Source organism: Miscanthus floridulus, chromosome 7, assembly GCF_019320115.1.
Source record: "Miscanthus floridulus cultivar M001 chromosome 7, ASM1932011v1, whole genome shotgun sequence".
In the NCBI taxonomy this organism is placed as follows: domain Eukaryota; kingdom Viridiplantae; phylum Streptophyta; class Magnoliopsida; order Poales; family Poaceae; genus Miscanthus; species Miscanthus floridulus.
This window is the reverse complement of record NC_089586.1, coordinates 111,388,333-111,408,671: the sequence shown is the minus strand read 5'-3', so window position 1 is coordinate 111,408,671 and position 20,339 is coordinate 111,388,333. Positions and strand designations below refer to the sequence as shown.

The following is a 20,339-nucleotide window of genomic DNA, read 5'->3' as shown; positions in this document are numbered from 1 at the left end:
TTAATTCTCTCAAGGGTGGTTGATTGAAATTATTAAAATTATTACTTTGATAGTTACCTTGGTAATTACCTTGGTAGTTCTGTCTTTATTGCTGATTCCATCCTTGACTCTGCTGAGGACAAAAGTAGTAGTTGTTGTCAACAAAGTTCACATCCTCTTGGGTTTTAGGACAGCTGTTTCCTAAATGCCTAATGTTTTCACACACTTCACATGTCATGCGAGAATCATGAATATACATGACTTCTTACTTCTTATTGGCTCGATCTTTAAGCTTCTTCGTCAGTAGGTTTATCTTGGTAGATAGCATGTCTACCTTCTTGTGTTGATGCATACCTCCACCCCTCTTGCGGGTTTGAACATGTTCTTCATTCTAACCTTGATTGGAGGCCATCTTCTCCATAAGAGCTGTTGTAGCTGGTATAGTGAGTGTTAGGAATGCACCTCCAGTAGCAGCATCCATAGTCTCAAGGGTACTGTTGGTCAACCCATGGTAGAAAGTCTGCATGAGTAGCCAATTCACCATCCCATGATGAGGACATTCCGCAATGTAATCTTGAAAGCATTCCCATGCCTCAGGGATAGATTCATCATGTTGTTGCTGAAAGCTTGAAATTCTCCCACGTAGAGCATTAGTCTTGCCTGTGGGAAAGAACTTTGCTAGAAAGACAGTAGAGCAATTATCCCATATAGTATTTCTATCTTTGTTGGCGTAGAACCATTGCTTTGCCTTCCCCAAGAGTGAGAATGGGAAGAGGCAAAGTAATATGGCATCCTGAGTTACTCCTTTGATGGTGAAAGTGCTATAAATCTCTAGGAAGTGTTGGAGATGTGCACTCGTATCTTCATGTGCCTTTCCACAAAATAGGTTTGCTTGCACCATGTTGATGAGAGCTGGCTTGAGCTCGAATCCATTATCTCCAACATTGACTATTGGTCCAGTACGGACATTGGCCATAGTTGAAGCAGAGAAATCACGGAGAGTCCTATTAGCCATGGCTTCAAATTCTGGTGTTAACCTTCATCTTATATGGTTGTCTTCTGACTTTAAAGCTAGAACTTTCTTGAGTTTAGCTCCAGTCCTTCTGATTAATGCTTCTTGATCTTCAACGTAGTTTGTTAGAAAGTCCAAACCGGTCATACATTACCCTGCATAAGATACACAAGTAGACAAAACAAGGGTAAGCCTATTTGAGCATGGGTCAATGGTTATCTTCGATCACATCAATAAGTATAAGTTTATCAATACTTCCTTTGCCTAGCTATCTTCTCCGGCAACGGCGCTAAAAAATGCTTGTTGACATTTCTTAGCATCGCTACTAAGAACAGAGTTTTAAATCTAGTCCCTAGCAACAGCGCCAGAAATGTTTGTTGGTATTTATTAACGTGTCACTTGTTTTTAAATAGCCACCTATTATAAACCTATATCTCGTAATTTTGCTAGGTTGTCATCCCTAGTGATGATATTAGAGATACTTGTTGGTACTACATAGCATTACTACTAGAATAATACTAAGTAGTTCTTTATTAATTATGTGAGACATCATCATCATTGATCTTCTCTCCCAAAGCCTTCAAGTCATTGACAATTACTTGCAATATATGAAACATCTCCGGAATGCTCTCATCATCCTTCATCTTGAAGCTATCAACTTGTCCTTGAGGATGTATAGTTTGGCACTCTTCACCATCGGTGTGCCCTCATAGGTCTCCTCCAACCTCTTATACACTTCACTAGCTCTCTCATAATCTATGATTTGCTCAAACACCTTGGAATCAATGGCATTATAGATGGTGTTGAGAGCCATTGTATTACATTGCTTGTTGGCCTTGTCGGTGTTGGTGAGATTATCTAGATCAAGAATCATATAGTCACTCTCGGTCACATCCCACACTTAATCATTGATTGAACAAAGATACATCTTCATTTTTCTCTTTCAATAATCATAGCATGCGCCATCAAAGAATGGTGGTTTGCCCCCACATAGTTGAACACAACTTGAGCCATAATTTGACACTGGTTGTTAAGCGTTCAATCAAATGGTGACCAAAGCTCTGATACCACTTGAAAGGTCGTAATATGGCTAGAGGTGGGTGAATAGCCTATTTAAAAATCTACAAGATCACTAGAGCAATTTGATTAGTATGACAAATAGCGAAATACAAACTTGCTCTAGCTCTACAAGGGTTGCAAGCCACCTATCCAACAATTCTAGTCACTATAATTACTAGGCACACAATTGGCTACGTCACTACTCACTAAGAGCTCTCACACTTGCTACACTAAAGAGCTCCACTAGATGAACTTAAGCAACAAAGCAAGCTCTCAATTCTAGCTATAGTAAAGAGCTTGCTACAACTAGTTTGTGGGAAAGTAAATGAGTCAGTAGGGTGATTATACCGTCGTGTAGAGGAATGAACCAATCATAATGTGGAGACAACCAATCACTAGGAGAAATCCAATCACACAAGAGACACAAGATTTTTCTCCTGAGGTTCACGTGCTTGTCGGCACGTTAGTCCTCGTTGTGTCGACCAACACTTGGTGGTTCGGCAGCTAAGAGGTGTTGCACGAACCGCGTCCACACAATTGGACACCGCAAGAACCTACCCACAAGTGAGATAGCTCAATGACATGAGCAATGTACTAGAGTTGCCTTTGGCGCTCCATCGGGGAAGGCACAAGACCCCTCACAAGCAACCGATCGAGGCCGGAGAAAATCACCAACTCCGCTCAATGATCCTCCAACCACCAGGCCATTTAGGTGTTGGCAAACACCAAGAGTAACAAGCAAACAACCAGCCCAAATCACCCAACTAGTGCCACGCGATGATGCAACCGAATGCAATGCACTATAGGCCCTCCAATCTCACTCAAGATGATGAAATCAAGTGAACAAGTGAGTGGAGTGTGTAGCTCAGCTTCCAAAGGGAGTGCACAAGTATAAGAGATGCCAAGAGAGTGGTCAAGGTCTGCCACACCCTCTATTTATAGCCACACAAGTAAATAGAGTCATTACCCCTTTGAAGTTGTTTCTGCGAGGGCACCAGACAGTGCGGTGCGGTCACCGGACAGGGGGTGATGGTGCCCTAATGGTCGAATTCCAACGGTCGACCAATGACTAGTTGGTCACCGGACAGGAGCGACGGTGGCACCGGATAGTGGGTGGCGGTGCCACCGTGGCTGAGCCCAAAAACACCTCTCTCTGGATAATTAGGGTGGTGCATCGCCACACCCATGGCGGTGCCCCCTCGGCTCTAGATCTAACTTGTTGCCCTTGGGTGAAACAGGGTGGTGGCACCGGCAGGCAGTGATGGTGCACCGCTGTGCCCATGGCGGTGAACACCACCGTCTCCGGTGACCACCCCACAGCGGCCCTTCTTTGTCAGGTCCTAGTGACGATGCACCGGACAAGGGGTGGCGGTGCCACCCAGGCACCACCACTAGCTCTCAGAGTTGTAAACTTTGTTGCGCTTCGATCCACATCAACTCGAGCTACTCCCCGCAAGCGATGCTAACTCTCAAAGTGTTTTCTCAAAACATATTAGAGGCAAGTTAGCATTTCTCAAAACATTTTCCATAAATATTTTTGCTTGCTCTTCGATGTGCACTAGGCCTAAATGCAATGCATGAAGTCCAACATCTAGTGGCACTAGATGACCGAATTATCTAGTTAAGAACCCCTCTTAATAGTACGACCATCTATCCTAAATGTGATCGCACTCTCTTTAGTGTCTTGCTCATCATCACATGTGGCAATCTCATCATTTCATGTGATCAACATCACCATTTGAGTGCCACCATGCTCCTCACTTAGATTGCACCAACCTAGCTCATATCATCACTCATGACAAAGGATAGTACTTAGGTTTCATCAATTATCCAAAACCAAACTAGGGCTTTCACCCATGCCTACGCCCTGCTGGAGGCCAAGCCGGGGATGCTTCACCAGGGACCATGGCCCTTTCACCATGGCCCAAGCTAGAGGCGTCCCTCCACACCATGATCGAGGCTCTGCCTCAGCGCCGCGATGGGAGCTATAGCCTCTTCACTTCCACATCGACACACCAGAGCTGGAAACTAACGCTCCGGCCATCGTGCACTGCTACTGCCATGGCCGAGGGGTGGATCCACTAGTATGGCGAGGCCTGACAGCCACCTAGACCACTCCTCCTATGAGCGCAACCCTCCTCTCCCCACCCCACCCCCCCCCTCGCCCCCTGGGACTTGCCAGCCATGACCGACCGATTGTTCTGTGTTTCTCTAGCTCTAGTGTAGATAGACGGAGGAAGAAGATGCATCGAACTGTTGAAGGGGTACCGTGGTTGGGCCTATTAGGCCACATTCGCATGATGAAAAGCCCAAGCGCTAAGGCCTATGCTGAAGGCGAACAGGCGCACGCTGATTCAAGGTCGTCCGCGTCGGGGGCGTCTAGGTGCCAACCCGGGTGGCAGGAAGCCCCTACCGACCCGTCCCCTTCCTCACAATTTTTTTTTCGTGGGTCGTTTCTCTTGTAGTTGGGCCGTGTTGCTGTTCAGGTCCGCGCCTCACACAGTCAGCTAGACAACAGGCATGCAGTAGATCCAAAGTAGCTGACATCAGCACATATCCCATACTTTTGTAAGTAAAAAAAGTCATAGCGCCTAAACCAAGTATCCTAATTAATATCCGATTGCACCATTGTGTTCCTTGCAATAAACTCTTCGAAACAAGATCCCACACGGATATATTTCAATAAAATTTTTTAACGAACATTATCTTATGATGAACATGTATTTAAAGATAATCGTCGAACATCACATTAACACTACACGAACATCACAAAAAATAGCATAGAACATCATATGTATACTACGTGAACATCACATATATCATAAAATGTAAAAATAAAAAATAAAAAGTAAAATTTGTGAAGAAATTAATTATAATCAAATAAGAAGAAAAGAAAAAATACCACCGAACATCACAAATACATCGTAGAACATCACATTAACATTACATGAATATCACTAAATATAACATGGAACATCATATGTATACTACGTGAACATCACAAATATCATGAAAATATAAAATAAAATAATAAAATTAGTGAAGTAATTAATTGGTGTCAAATAAAAAGAAGAAAAGATGCTACCGAACATAAAAAAATATCCTAGAACATCAATATATGCTTACTGAACATCACAAAATACATAATAGAACATCACATTTCAACTCGCGGACCTCAAAAAATACATCATAGAACATTACAAGTATACAACATGAACATCGCATGTATCTGTAAATAAAAAAGTGAAACATAAAATTATAAATAGAAAAAAGAAAAATAAATGAAAGAAAGGAAAGAAAAAAAGAAAAGAAAACCATACAATAAAAAATAAAATAGAAAAGTAAAACAACAAGAATAATAAAATACCACTAAAAATAAAAATGAAAAAGAAAAGGAAAAAAGAAATAGAATAAAAGAAAAGAAAAATAAAAAAGGAATAAAAGATGAAAAGAAAAAAAAATTATGAAATAAAAAAAGAAAATATACCTGAACGGCATCTCAGAGTCGAGATAAAAAAAGAGAGAAACATACGTTGAAAGAAAAAGAAATATAATTAAAAAATAAATAATAAGAAATAATAAAAAAGAAAATAAGAGAAAACTTGCGTACCTGACGGACGTCGGGGAAAGGAGTTGCTCGCTCTCTCGTAGGGTGCATGGGCCAGATTTACTGGTGGGCCGTGCTCGTAGAATTCCATATTCAGGGAAGAAAAAACTGTAGCGTGCAGGGGGGTCGGCGGCGGTCTCCTATCCGACTGGTCGGCAAGGAAGATTCCCGGTCTGCGTCTGCCTGGCTTCAGTTACTGTTTCATCCATGTGTTGTTGGCGTGTGACTGACCATCCTCCGAATTCCAGTCAGTTAGCACTGGTAGCACGCTAGGATGGATGGCATCCTCCACGACATAGTGAATGTTCAACGTTCAATTGGTATGTTCGTTCTCCGTTAGGGCTCGTTCGTTTCCTCCGAAACGATCGCTGGAAAGAATTACGGTTGGAATCATTAGTCAATTTACATAAGCTTTTATTGACCGGAACAATTCCGGGTGTCAAACTGCCTCAAACGAACGGGCCCTTACTAGATATGCAATGCTTGATTTCATTTTATTGGGTAGTGGGCTAAATAAAGGCGTCAGATGCATGTTGTAGATCCTCAACTTGGGTGGCGCGTGGCTAGATTGAGCTGTTCGTAAACAACAACAACAATTTCTAAAGATGTATTTTTAGAGACCGGTTTGAAGTGAGCCTCTCGAGTGTATTTACAGAGATAGCTATAAATAAAACCACTTTTGATCTAAAACAGGCATGTCTCTATAAATTTTTTTTAGCAGTGGTTACTGGTGATGGGAGCGTGAGGTATTGGCGTGACATGCATTAGCATCGCCACTGGGATGAAGCAGGTGGTTGCGGCAAACGCAAGGACTACTTTTGCTGGTGCTTGCCATGTTCAAATTTGTCATTGTACATGTATAAAAAATTCATGACCCTGGTGCAACGCACAGACATTTATCTAGTATAAATATAAAGGGTGACGGACGATTGAGGGTTCCAACACTCAATTGTCAAAATGCACATCTATTATTTTTTATCTTCTAACTCAAGTTCTTCTAATCCCCTTACATCTCTGTCGATGAGATTTGTCGGCGTTCTAGACAGGTGGCCTTGCCGATCTTAAAATACCCTCACTGTGCGTCTCCCAGACAGGTCTTCTCAGGAGACGTTTTTGGGTATATCGGGTGAAGAATCAAACATATTCGGCCTCGTCGACCTGTCCTCGCCGTCGACTCATGGGGCTTTCATGACGGATACCCAGCGTCATTCTCTGGTGCCCCCATGGCCTCGGACCAGCTCGGGGCACGGCGGCGGCCCCATAGCCCGCCTTTTTGGCCCGGCACGGCCCGATGCATAGGGTCGTGCCTGGGCCGCCAGGCACGCCGGGCCGGCACATCACGGCATAATAAAATGTCACAGCCCCGATGTTGGACCGTTAGTCACATTTAGCCCAGCTCACCAGTGCAGTCCCCATATATAACATGTAACCCTAACTTCCTCTCCCAGGAAGCCACCTAGTCGCCGCACCTCCCATAGTCCTGATTCTCGATCCCGCGAGACCTCCACAGGAGTCATGCGTCCTTCCGTTCTACAGCCGCGCTCATGCGAGGCCCTGATGGGCGCCGCCTCCTTTCGCTCACACAGAAGCCCCACTGGCGTCGCCTCCTCCCGATGCCAACCTCGATGTGTGTCGCGCCGCCGCCTCCTTCTCCACCACCGTTACGGCGGTGCGGCCTGCTCGCACCTCTTTCTGTGTTGGCCACTGGCCACTGCAGACCTCCTCCGCGCAGCTAGGCGCTACCGCCTCGCTACCACGGCCCCGAGCCCCCGACGGCATCACCTTCTCTCCCCTACCGCATCTTCCCGTCCCCTTCCCCCCATCTCTCTCTCTGCCCACATTTTGTGGGCCACAGGCTGGCTGTCGTAGAATCGGCCAATTTATAAGAACACAAGTACAATGGCAGCCCGCAAGCGGTCGCATTGTCATACTTGAGCCCATATAAACCCGGTAGTCTATCGAGTACCACAACGGGTCTCGATAAATGATCCACAAACAACCAAGATCGTACATAATTCAACATACATGTCATATATTACATAAAGTTCACAGATATATTTCCATCATCAGAGTATGAAATAAACTTATTACAAACCAAGTTTGATAGATAATAGCGGAAGCAAATTAAGTTTGAAAGTAGCATTTGCCAACATAGTTTAATACAGTGCCAACATACGATCACAGTCCACAAAAGCATGTAGAGGGATTAATAAAGAAGCCTTCCCAAGGCTTACTCCTCATCCACAGTGGGATAGAAGCAACTCTTGCAATAACCATGATATACTGTGCCATCTGCAACAATGGGAAATAAAACCTTAAGTACGAGAAGGTACTCAGCTAGACTTACTCATTATAAACCAGAAATAAATTGACTCCAAGGATTATGCAAGGCTATATAAGTGGAGATAGCTTGTGTCGGTACAGAAAGTGACTAACTAGTAAATATTTGTAGTTTTGCTGTATGTTGTGATCGGAGGTGGCCTAGCACTCAATGACACATGATTTATACTGGTTCAGGCAACATGCTCTACGTCTAGTTTGGGTCGGTCGGTGACTTTATTCCTGAGCCCAGGTGCTCAAAGTCTGTAGTGGGGTTAGAAATGAGAAGGAGAAAGGAGGGGTGTTCAAGAGGCCCGGTTGGGTCCGACCGGAAGGGCCGAGGGCGACCGGAACTCCGCTATGAGCTAGAAGTCCAAGCGTGTGCTTGAGGGTTCATGAGCTATCGATCTAGTGAGTCTGAACTTGAAGAAGTCTACCTCTCTTTTGTTGGAGGGAGCGCATCCCCTTTTATAGATAAAGGGGATGGCTTTACAGGTGAGAGGGTGAGAGTATGGATGTTTCTATGCCTTGTTGCCCACGCCAACGAGGGTAGCGATGATGGTAGGCGCCCACAATACTGTTGATGTCACTGTAGAATGTTAGGTGCACATGGGAGGTTGCGTTGGCTTCTTCAGGAAGGGTGGATGTCGGTACCTGCAAAATACTATTGTTATGTGAGGAGCCCTTACCACGAGTACCAGGTATGGTGAACCCTGGCGCCCACTATTGATGCCCAGAGGCATGGGGGGCTTTTTGCTGTATGGGAGCTCAATGGCGCCTACAATACTGTAGACACAAATGTCGGCGCCTACAATACTATTTGTGTCAGGGTGGTTGTGAAGCACTGTTTGTGTCAGGGTGGTTGTGAAGCACTGCTCCCACAGGCGTGTAGGGTATGGTCCCGATATCGTGGTTTGACTTTGTGTACTGCTTTCTCTATTCGCCCCTGGTTCCTTCTGAGCGGGCGTCCCTGGTCGGATGGCCCTAGTTGGCCCTAGCCACGCCAGTCAGAGAAGAGCAGTAAATAGGCTTCCTACGGGGTCCCCGGTCAGAGACACGGGGTCAGAGTAGGAAGCAATGCTCTTACGTACCCTGGTCGGAGAGACATGGGGTCGAAGTCGGAAGTAGGGCTCGAGGCAGGCCTTCCGATTGGAGAGGCCGTTCGGAGGTGGCTAGAGCCTAGAGCGAGTGCTTCAGTCGGATAGGTGGGCCGAAGAAGTTGATGAGTGGGTGTTGCTCTTCTTGGGCCAGACCTTCTGGTCGGCTGCTGGGCCATCCCTTTGCCCTATTGTTTTTAGACTCTTAGGTTGAGCCTTGGCGTGGAAGCCGGTCCCCGAGGGACCCTGGGTTTATGAACCTGATAGGAGCCCCCGAGCCCCTGGGCGATTCGGGTAGAATCGTTCAGGGGATTTTTTTGTCTTGACGGCGGGTGTGCGCGAGCGCACCCACGGGTGTAGCCCCCGAGCCTCTAGGCGGTTCAGGCAGAACCGGCCGGGGGGTTTTTCTACATTGCCAGCAGGGGAGGTTTTTGTTTGGCGGGTGCGCGTGAGCGCACCCATGGGTGTAGCCCCCGAGCCCTCGGGCGGTTCGGGCAGAACCGTCTGGGGGTGTTTGGAGCATGTGTGCGTGTTTTTAGTCTGAGACGGATTTTTGTTTAACCACAGCGTTGTTGTGCAGCCGAGGCGTTTTTAGGAGCGGGGATTGGATTGAGATAGAACTTACTGATCCCGGCATCGGTGCGCGTCGGGGATCAGGTGAGGAAGTTTAGTTTGAGACAAAACCTAGCGTTGGTGCACGCCGTGAATGGAGACAGATTAGTTTGGATGCGGCAGAGCTCACTGATCTTTGGCGTCGATGCGCGCCATGGGATCGGGTGAGGTGGAGTCGTGAGTAGACCCAGGCATCGGTGCGTGCTGTGGGATTAGGCGAGGTGCAGTCACGAGTAGACCCAGGCATTGGTGCGCGCTGTGGATCGAGAGAGTTAGTTTCAGTTAGTGAAGCCGTTACGCGAGTTCGGAGTCGCGATCCCAAGAGCCATAGCCAGATGTCGCCGATCCTGTCGACGCGAGTTTGGGGTCGTGGTCCTAAGAGTCGTAGCCGGATGTCGCCGATCCTGTCGACGTGAGTTCGGAGTCGCGGTCCCAAGAGCCATAGCCGGATGTCGCCGATCCTATCGACGTGAGTTCGGGGTCACGGTCCCAAGATTTCTTTGGAGCGTAGTCGGAAGTGAAGCCGTTACGAAGACGTTGTTAGTTAAGTTAAAGATCAGACGAGGCGGTGCTCGTGGATCCTGGCGTCGGTGCGCACCATGGGACCGGGCGAGTCATAGTCGTTGATATGGCAAGTTTGAGGTCGCTGTCCTTGGCGTTTTTCTTGAGCCCCTGAGCCCTATCGGGCCTTTGTGGGGGTCGATGTGAGTATTGTGCATTACCCCATCCGGTTCCTCACAACCGGAGGGGCTGAGTTTTGTCACCTATTCCGATCGCTCGGGCTCGAAGACTAGCTCGGTGAGCTCGCTAACGGGTATGATCGAGTGGAATCCGGGTCCGTCATTCGTGATGGGGTCGGGATAGCCCTCTTGTGACATTCCACTACTCCTTTACCTGCAACCCGATAGATGCCTAGGTCATTCTGGAGACCGACCTAGGTGGACTAACAGCCTCCCCTTCGATGGAGATTCTATGGGCCTGGCGAGATGTTCAGGATCGAACGAGAAGGTTGAGATGACCCAGTCTACCGGACTGGGCTAGGGCCGCACAGTGCTCATCTACGGTTTTCTCCCCTGACTCTGTTTGGTTGCTCATGTCGAATGAGGCAAACCGCCGCTTCGTGATGCAACACGGAGCGTTGTGGTGCATTTCGCTGCACGTGTGATGCTTAGTTCCCGAGTCCCCGAGCGGTTCATGCCCTAACCGTCTGGGGGGTTCAGGCGTATGAGATGAATGCGTGTCTGGATGTATGAATGATTTGTAAAGAAATAGAGGGGGTTTTGGTAATCTTTACCTTGACGATTGGAGTGACGGGTCTCGGAGATCTTCAGTCGGAAATGTCCGACCAGGACCTGTGCTTGTCGTTCGAGATGGAGTCAGCATGGCCTGCATGAGGCGTCCCTTTGCTCCTTACCTATCGCCTGGTGTCCCTCCAGGGTGATTCGATCGACTCAGGGAGGTCTGATGGTCTCTTCTGGCGGAGATTTCATTTTTGGTCCCTACACCCGCGTGTGGTGGCGCTTTGGTTCCTGTGCCTGTCGTGTGGTAGTGGTTGATCATGTGGTAGTGGTGGGCCACGGCCTGGCCATGTCCTATCCGATCAGGAGCCGTTCCATCGAACAGGGCGCGTCCCATTGGTTCAGGGCATGTCCCATCTGCATTAAATGGAAAAGAGAGAGAAATTCTCGCTCCGCCGTTCTGCCTTCCCCAATTGGCGCGTCCTTCCTTAACCGTTGTTCCCTTTCCTTTAAATAGGAGCAGGGAGAGGGTTTTTGTTTTGTTCTTTTGCCTGTTCTTCATCTACCGCCGCCTTCTCTCTTCCTTTTTTGCCATGAGCGTTCTTGAGAGCCACGGAGGTTTCTAGGAAAGAAGGGGGGGAGAGCGAGGGAGAAGAGAAGAACTCATCGACCTTTTTTCGATTCGGAGTGAAATGTCGGACTGGCAGACGTCCAACATGAGGAAGTCGGTGCTGAAGGCTTTCATCGCGAAGGGGTTTCTACCGCCACGGGAGGTGACACTGGAGGGTCCTTGGAGGGGAGGAGTTCCCGCAACCTCGTCCCGATGAGGTGGTTTCTTTCCTTACCTTCCACGAGCGTGGATTAGGATACCCCGCACACTAGTTCCTACGTGGGCTCCTCAACGAGTGGGGTCTAGAGCTGCAGCATCTCAATCCAACAGGGGTGCTGCACATTGCTGGTTTCGTCACCATCTACAGTGGGTATGTTGAAGGCCTAAGCATGGAGGACATCCAATCAATCAGGGAGAGCTTGCTGCCCCACGCGTGGTCGGTGTCAGAGCAAGTCTCCGCCGAGTGGGTGATGGATGTTTGTTGTCAAGACATGGCCCAGAGCTTGCGTGGAGAGGACGCTTCTGAGCCTATGGATAGCCCGGAGCCTGGTTTGGGGGGGATGCCGCCTTGGCCTTGACCGAGCCAAACGTCGTGCCGTCGGGGAGTGAGCAGCCTGTGCCTTCGTCGGTTGCACCGCTAGCAGATGCCACTGGGTTGGTTTAATAGCTTGCAGAATATAAGTAGTTTAGTAAACATAAAGAGTTTAAGTTCATGGGGGATCCCCCATGTAAAACGTTCGTGTGTGTTTTAATGACTGCAATCGGTTTTTGTTTTTGTGATGGAGTTTCTCTGTTCGGGGAAGCTTGTTCCCTTTCGTTCCTTAGTTTTCCCTTAGCATAATTTTGTTTTTAATTTCTTTCTTTCTCGTACCTACCCATTTGTTCTGTAGGCTGCAACTTTGCGAGCTCGAGTCATGGCCCGCGAGGCTCGGCCAGTCATAACCGTAGGAAAAGGCGGGGTGCGATCAGTCGGAATGTTCTAAAGCAAAGTTACATAGGGTAAATCAAAGGAACGAACTGCCCTTTTGTTTTGGGTAGGAAGGTGTTTCTCCATATGAAAGTAAAAAGAGTACTTAAAGTAAAAAAAAATAGAGGGGTAGTAGAGCCCCCTAGTGGAGCCCCCGAGCGCCTCGAGCCGAAAAGTGTTCGGGTCAGGGTGCTTTTATAGGAGCGTTTGCTAAGTAAAGGTAAGATTGAAACTTAGGAAAAGAAGAAATGACATAGCTGTTCCAAGGTGCTCGGAGAGAGCATCATTATTGTTGTCCTTCAGTCGGTAGGTGTCCGATCGGATCACTTCATCCTTCAGTCGTCTAGATCCTTGCCCGCTATGCCCCCTTCTTCGGTTGCTGCTTCCTCGCCTTTTTCTTCCTTTGGCCTGCCAGCTTACCTCAGCAGGCGCTTGAGGAGCTGGCAGTCCTTGTAGAGGTGTTTGATGGGGTAGTCATGGTTGGTGCACGAGCTCTCCATGAGATCATGGAAGTGGCCCGGAGGGTCTTGATGGGGCTGCGTGCCCACATGATTGGCCGCGGCGACCGACGCAAAGTTAGCCGGTTGGCGGCGATCCTTTCTGTTCTTTTTTCCCCTTTGTGTGGAGGGGCCCTCGTCTTGATCCTGGCGCTTGGCCTTACCTTTGTCGTGGCCTCCATTGAAGTGTGGTGGGAATGTCACTTGCTGGAATGGTGGGACAAAGGTCTGTGGTCCTAGGCGGTCGGGGCTGGGACTCCGGTCGACGCTGCGCGTGTCTTGGTTCGGCCTGAGCCGCGCGTAGATAGGCGGTCGGCATAGGGTGGTCGTCAAGTCGAGGTGAGGTGCCATTGTAGCTTCCTGTGCCGCACTCTATGGTTGTTGCGGTGATAGGGTGTAGTGCCCCATCTGCTATGTCCCTATTCCCCGGACGGGGAGTGAGGTCGCAAGTCAGCGCCGCGATACGGAGCACTCCGCTTGTTGAATGGCGGTGGTTTCCAGCAGTGCCCGGAGGTTCTGGTGGATCACCCATTCACGAGGGTCGTTCGGCTCGGGCAGGTCGCGCAGGAGCATTGCCACGGCGGCAACGTTCTGACTGGCCCGAGTGAACTACGGGGGATTAGTCCCCTGAACCGGGACGTTGCGCTGGGGCTAACGGACGTGACCTGAGCGTCGTTCGCCGGTCTATGCACATGGAGCGTAGTATGGTGCGCCGAGCGCGCTGGTGCAGTCGGTGGCTCATGTAGCCATCGTTGTCGTAGTTCCTCCCCGTGCTCATGTGTGAGCTCGGGGGCCTCCGCATGAGGAGCTGGAGGGGTGTGAGTCCGTGAGAACTCCGCTTCCATCGGTGGGTGTCCCGGAGGGTCCGCCATGGCGCAATCTCGAGACGGACGGTGGCTAGGTGCCATGTCGCTGATGCTGGAGCCGTCGCTCTCGCCATTGTCATCCATGAGGTCAAAGAAATAGGTGGAAGCATAGCTCGCCATTCCCACGAATTCAGATGTGAGAGGAGGCGGCGCAAGCATCCTTCGGAGCCCCTGGGCGTATGCATCCGCGGAAGACGCGAGGCCATAGGGGAACTAGCCGTACGGTGGTTGCGTTAGGGACAATAGGGTTCCACCGGGTAATCGGCGGAAGATAGAGAATAGTGAGTACATAACAGCATGTATATTACTCACAGCGGGGTTTGAGCAGAGAGTTTGCTCGGAATGAAGCGCAGATGCCGCGTCGTCGAAGTCGCGCGTCCCGGAGTCGATGGAGGACGTCCCTCCGACGGGTGCTGGGTTGCGAGCCTTCTCGCGGAGGTGGAGTACGCCGAGTCGGTCGGTGATGAAGTCTAGGCTTCCGAAGAGGAAGGCCTAGGATGGCTCGAAGATGGGTGGAACCCACATCTCGGTGGGCGAGAGTGCGGGGAACTCCAACGAGCCAAAGCGAATCGTATCACCTGAGCCCGCCATGGCGAGGTTAGCGGAAAGGTGGGCCATCCGATGATCAAAAAGTGTTGAATGTACAGTGTCTTCCCCATGGACGGTGCCAACTATCGGTACAGAAAGTGATCAACTAGTAAATATTTGTAGTTTTGCTGTATGTTGTGATCGGAGGTGGCCTAACACTCAATGACACAGGATTTATACTGGTTCAGGCAACGTGCCCTACATCTAGTTTGGGTCGGTCGGTGACTTTATTCCTGAGCCCAGGTGCTCAAAGTCTGTAGTGGGGTTACAAACGAGAAGGAGAAAGGAGGGGTGTTCAAGAGGCCCGGTCGGGTCCGACCGGAAGGGCCGAGGGCGACCGGAACTCCGCTATGAGCTAGAAGTCCAAGCGTGTGCTTGAGGGGTCATGAGCTATCGATCTAGTGAGTCTGAACTTGAAGAAGTCGACCTCTCTTTTGTTGGAGGGAGAGCATCCCCTTTTATAGATAAAGGGGATGGCTTTACAGGTGAGAGGGTGAGAGTATGGATGTTTCTATGCCTTGTTGCCCACGCCGACGAGGGTAGCAATGATGGTAGGCGCCCACAATACTGTTGATGTCACTGTAGAATGTTAGGTGCATATGGGAGATTGCATTGGCTTCTTCAGGAAGGGTGGATGTCGGTACCTGCAAAATACTATTGTTATGTGAGGAGCCCTTACCACGAGTACCAGGTATGGTGAACCCTGGAGCCCACTATTGATGCCTAGAGGCATGGGGGGCTTTTTGCCGTATGGGAGCTCAATGGCGCCTACAATACTATAGACACAAATGTCGGCACCTACAATACTGTTTGTGTCAGGGTGGTTGTGAAGCACTGCTCCCATAGGCATGCAGGGTATGGTCCCGGTATCGTGGTTTGACTTTGTGTACTACTTTCTCCATTCGCCCTAGGTTCCTTTCGAGTGGGTGTCCCTGGTCGGATGGCCCCAGTCGGCCCTGGCCGCACTAGTCAGAGAAGAGCGGTAAACAGGCTTCCTACGGGGTCCCCAGTCGGAGACGCGGGGTCAGAGTAGGAAGCAGTGCTCTTACGTACCCCGGTCAAAGAGACACGGGGTTAGAGTCAAAAGTAGGGCTCGGGATAGGTCTTTCGATCGGAGAGGCCATTCGGAGGCGACTGTAGCCCAGAGCGAGTGCTCCGGTCGGATAGGTGGGCCGAAGAAGTTGACGAGCGAGTGTCGCTCTTCTTGGGCCAGACCTTCTGGTCGACTGCTGGGCTGTCCCTTTGCCCTGTTGTTTTTTAGACTCTTGGGTTGAGCCTTGGCGTGGAAGCTGATCCCTGTGGGGGTATTAACCCCTATACCCTTATGGCTAAGCTTGGGCCAGCCTGAATCGGTGGGTCTGGTCCACCAAAAGATGACGTGCGGCCCGGTTAACCTGATCGGAGTCCCGCGCAAGGAGTCAAGGCGGATTTGGCGATTAATCAAGATCCTGGTCGGTTAGAATAGGAATCCTTATCCAGCCACATATGGCAATTGTAACTGGCTAGGATTAGTTTCCAGATCTGTAACCCTGCCCCCCGGACTATATAAGGCGGGCAGGGGACCCCTCTAAAAACATCTCTCATTGACATACAGCAATACAAATCAGAAGCATGACGTAGGTATTATGTCTTCTTGGCGGCCGAACCTAGATAGAACCTCGTGTCTGTCTTGCGTCACCGTCTTGTTTGTGGCTTGCGCATCTGTCTGTCGACAATCTACTACCTTGGGCATACCCCTAGGTAGACTGCCGACCATATTTCGTCGACAGTGGCACGCCAGGTAGGGGGTGTGCGTACTGCTCTCCAAGCAAACAAGATGGTCATCATCTCCGGCTCCATGGCTACACCGAACGGCCTCACGTTCACCGTTGGCTAGATCACCTAGACCACCGGCTCCGACGACTTCATCACCACGACCCCAGAGGAGGCGTGGATTCAGTCTACGCCGACCACTGCTTCACCTGCATTGGCTACGGCTCCGACCACGACGGATGTGGCTCCGACCACGATGGATCTGGCTCCGACCACGGTACATCTAGCTCCGACCATGCCTGCATCACCTTCAGCCATGCCGACAACCCGTCATCCACTTCCCCGCTACAAAGGGAAGCAGATCGACAACACCGACCTGCTCGACTCCATCGATCGGGTCGGCACCAAACTCGCTGAAACCCTAGCTCTGGTAAGTATGATTCAAAGTCAACCTAATGAGTAGGTAACCGCTCCCCACAACAGATCTACCCGACCAGCTTGGACCAGTCGTCCTGCACGACTGGGTACAGATCTCATGGTCACTTCTACTCCTGAAGGGCGCTCTGCTCGTCGTTGGCCAGCCTTCGCGATGGGTCTCCGGCTCTCCGAGTACGAAGCCTTGACAGAGAACTACTAGGTCTAGCCCTACGGCCTACGAAATGCTACCTCCAGCTATGCCTACAACCTACAACGCCGCTTGGATCTGCGTTTTATGCACCAACCTCAGCCGGAGCCACGCAACTTCGTCAACATGATCCAGATTGAAGATTATCAAGAAGGATCCATCCACACAGTCTAAGAGGGCGACTCCAGCTCCTCGTCTGGCACTGCATCTAATGCATCTGTCCACACCGAGCTTCAGCATCACGAAGATGAAGGCGTCAAGTACGATCTGGATATCCCAGACCATGCCCCAGGGTTCTCACAATTCCCGTCTTTCCCGCCAAGACGAGGGGATTTGATCCATGTTGTCAGCAATGATGAACCACCAGCAGTTGGCGAAACAGAACAAGAAAGGACTGCACGCGAAGCACGCAATATTGACCGGTTTAATCGCCGACAAATCAAAGCCGAAGCAGATCAGGAGGCACAATGCATAAGGGTCCAGCCACGTGACCTCAACGATGCTTTCAACAGGGTGGGGGACAAACAGGTCTTCAGAACTCCAAGTGCCAACGTAGCCGTCGCCATGGTGACAATGCAATGGCTACCCAACACCCCGGAAACCCAAGCAGTTCGTGATGAAATACAAGCCTATCTGATGGTTGCTATGGCCCAGACCGCGGAGATTGTAAACCAAGCTCGGGCTCCATCCGTCTCGGTCGAGTCAAGCCACAGCCGCCAGCACCCAAGCCGCTCACAGCCACTCAACCAACGTGGCTCATGCAAGAACGACCCATCAGACAACCGTCAAGGTGGAAACGGTGGCCATGATGGTGGCCAGGATGACAACCACCGTCGGGATGACAACCGCCACGACGTCCGGGATAATAACTGCGTGGACAACCACAATAATCGCCGCGTTAACCACGGTCGCAGGGCTAATCCAGGTGGCAATCGAGATCGCCGCGATGGCAATAACAATCTCCGCCATTACCTCGGTGGACATGATCTGTGCGCTCGCATCAACCAGAGAGCCGACGATCGAGCATCCCATGAAAGTTATCGCCGTATGGAATATGACACTGCCCACGGCCTGCTGGGTTTGAAGCAGTTTACTCCACACCTTCGCCAAGTCATATGGCCTAAGAATTTCAAGCTTGAGAAACTTCAGAAGTACGACGGCAAGGAAAACCCTGAATTATGGGTCATGCTTTATGAGACTGCGTGCAGATCAGCCATGGCTGACGAGCACGTCATGTCTAACTATTTCCCAGTCGCTGTTGGCCATGCGGGTCACCAATGGCTGGTCAGCTTGCCGGTGAACTATTTCGACTCTTGGTAGGAGCTCAAGCAAGCCTTCATCGACAACTTCATTGCTACTTGTGAACAACCAGGCAACAAATACGATCTGCAACGTATTCGAGATCGAAAAGATGAGCCACTGCGCGAGTACGTCCAGCGTTTCTTGGAGATGCGCATCAAGGTCCCATTAATCTTCAACAACGAGGCAATCGAGGCTTTCATCACTAGCCTCCGCTTCCATGACGCCCTAAGGGATAAGCTCCTCTGCAAGAGACCTGATTCAGTCACAACGCTCCTGGCCACCACTAAGAAATACGCGGACGCCGACGACGCTAAAAAGATAATTATTGAAGAAGCAGCAAGGGTTCCACGCTTTGACCACCCCCCACACCGCGATGACACGGCAACCGTGGTCAGAACGACAATTTTGACCATCGCAACCAGCGCAACGACTCCCACGACCACCGTGACCAATGTAATCAGCGGCGTAACCGCCGTGACGATTACAGGAGCAAGCATGCTCGGGAAGACGACGGCGAGGTCAACACCGTTAAAAAGGGTGGCGGACATCATAACTATGAAGACGACTATGCTAAAACATTGAAAGGGCCCTGCCAGCTCCATCCTAAGTCAAACCATACCATGGAGAATTGCCGCGTCCTCAAGTCTATCTACACGCGCCAACAGGCTCTGGATACGTCCAACAAGCCTAACGACGCTGCGGAATAGCGCAACGAGGATAACGACGACGACGATGCAGACCCTCGTCATAAGTACGTCAAGCCAACCGATCGCATGCACACCATCATCAAAGGCAAAGTGTCCATCGAGACCAAACGAGAACGCAAGCTCCTCGCCCGCGCTTGCTTGAACGTGGCCAACACCGACAATCTCCTCACCGATCCGCGGCTCCCTCCGTGGTCGCACCACAAAATCTCCTTCAGCAGAAAGGACCAATGGGCCACAATACCTGAGCCAGGGCGTTTTCCCCTGGTCCTCGATCCTTGTATCAACAAAGTTTAGTTTGATAGAGTACTGATCGACGGTGGTAGCTCCATTGATATACTGTTCAAGAACAGCCTGCCCACCCTGAAGATAGCTCAGGCGGACCTCAAGCCGTATGAGGCACAGTTCTGGGGTGTTCTCCCCGGATAGAGCTCTATACCTCTCGGGCAAATCACGCTACATGTGCAGTTTGGGACCCCGGACCACTTCCGCACCGACTACGTCAACTTCGTGGTTGCCGACTTCGACGGCACCTACCATGCTATTCTTGGTCGACCGTCGCTCACCAAGTTCATGGCCATACCTCCTTACAGGTATCTGGTGCTTAAGATGCCTACCGAGAAAGGAGTTCTAACCCTCCGAGGCAACGTGTATGCAGCTTATACCTACGAAGATGACAGTTTCAAAATAGCAGAGGCTCACGACCTCTCTATTCGCATGGCCGAGACCATGCTCGACGCCAAGAAGACCTCGATCGACCACCAGGAGATCCCGGAGCTCGAGGCTCCACGCAAGAACATCAAGTCTAAGGAGCACAATGTGATCCAGCTGGTCGATGGTGATCCCAGCAAAACGGCCCTTATCGGGGCCAACCTGGATCCCAAATAGGAAGACACGCTCATCAGGTTCTTGAGGAGCAACGTGGATGTGTTCGCATGGAAACCTGCTGACATGCCCAGTGTACCTCGGAACTTGATCGAGCACTCCTTGAATGTCAACGGCAAGGCCAAACCTATCAAGCAGAAGCTACGATGGTTCGCTCACGACAAAAAGGAGGCGATTAGGGTAGAAGTTACACGGCTTTTGGCAGCCGGATTTATCAAAGAAGTGTATCATCCGAAGTGGTTAGCCAACCCGGTTCTTGTACGCAAAAAGAATAATGAATGGAGAATGTGCGTTGATTACACTGATCTCAACAAACACTACCCTAAGGACCCCTTCGGCTTACCTCGCATAGACGAGGTCGTAGATTCAACCGCCGGTTGCAAGCTCCTTTTCTTTCTCGATTGTTACTCTGGTTATCACCAGATCGCTCTCAAAAAGGATGACTAGATCAAGACATCTTTTATCACGCCCTTCGGCGCCTACTGCTACACGACCATGTCGTTCGGGCTCAAGAACGCCGGGGCTACCTACCAACGCGCTATACAAGCTTGCCTCAAAGACGAGATAAAAGATGACCTCATCGAGGCTTATATTGATGATATAGTTATCAAAACCAAGGA

General features: G+C 50.1%; 1 non-coding gene across 1 annotated transcript; it reads left to right on the top strand.

Moving 5' to 3' along the window:
• Nucleotides 1-521: 521 nt before the first annotated feature.
• On the top strand, nt 522-630 carry LOC136468154 (small nucleolar RNA R71). Its single transcript, XR_010761693.1, has one exon. It is a non-coding gene; the product is annotated as a small nucleolar RNA R71 (small nucleolar RNA).
• Nucleotides 631-20,339: the final 19,709 nt, after the last annotated feature.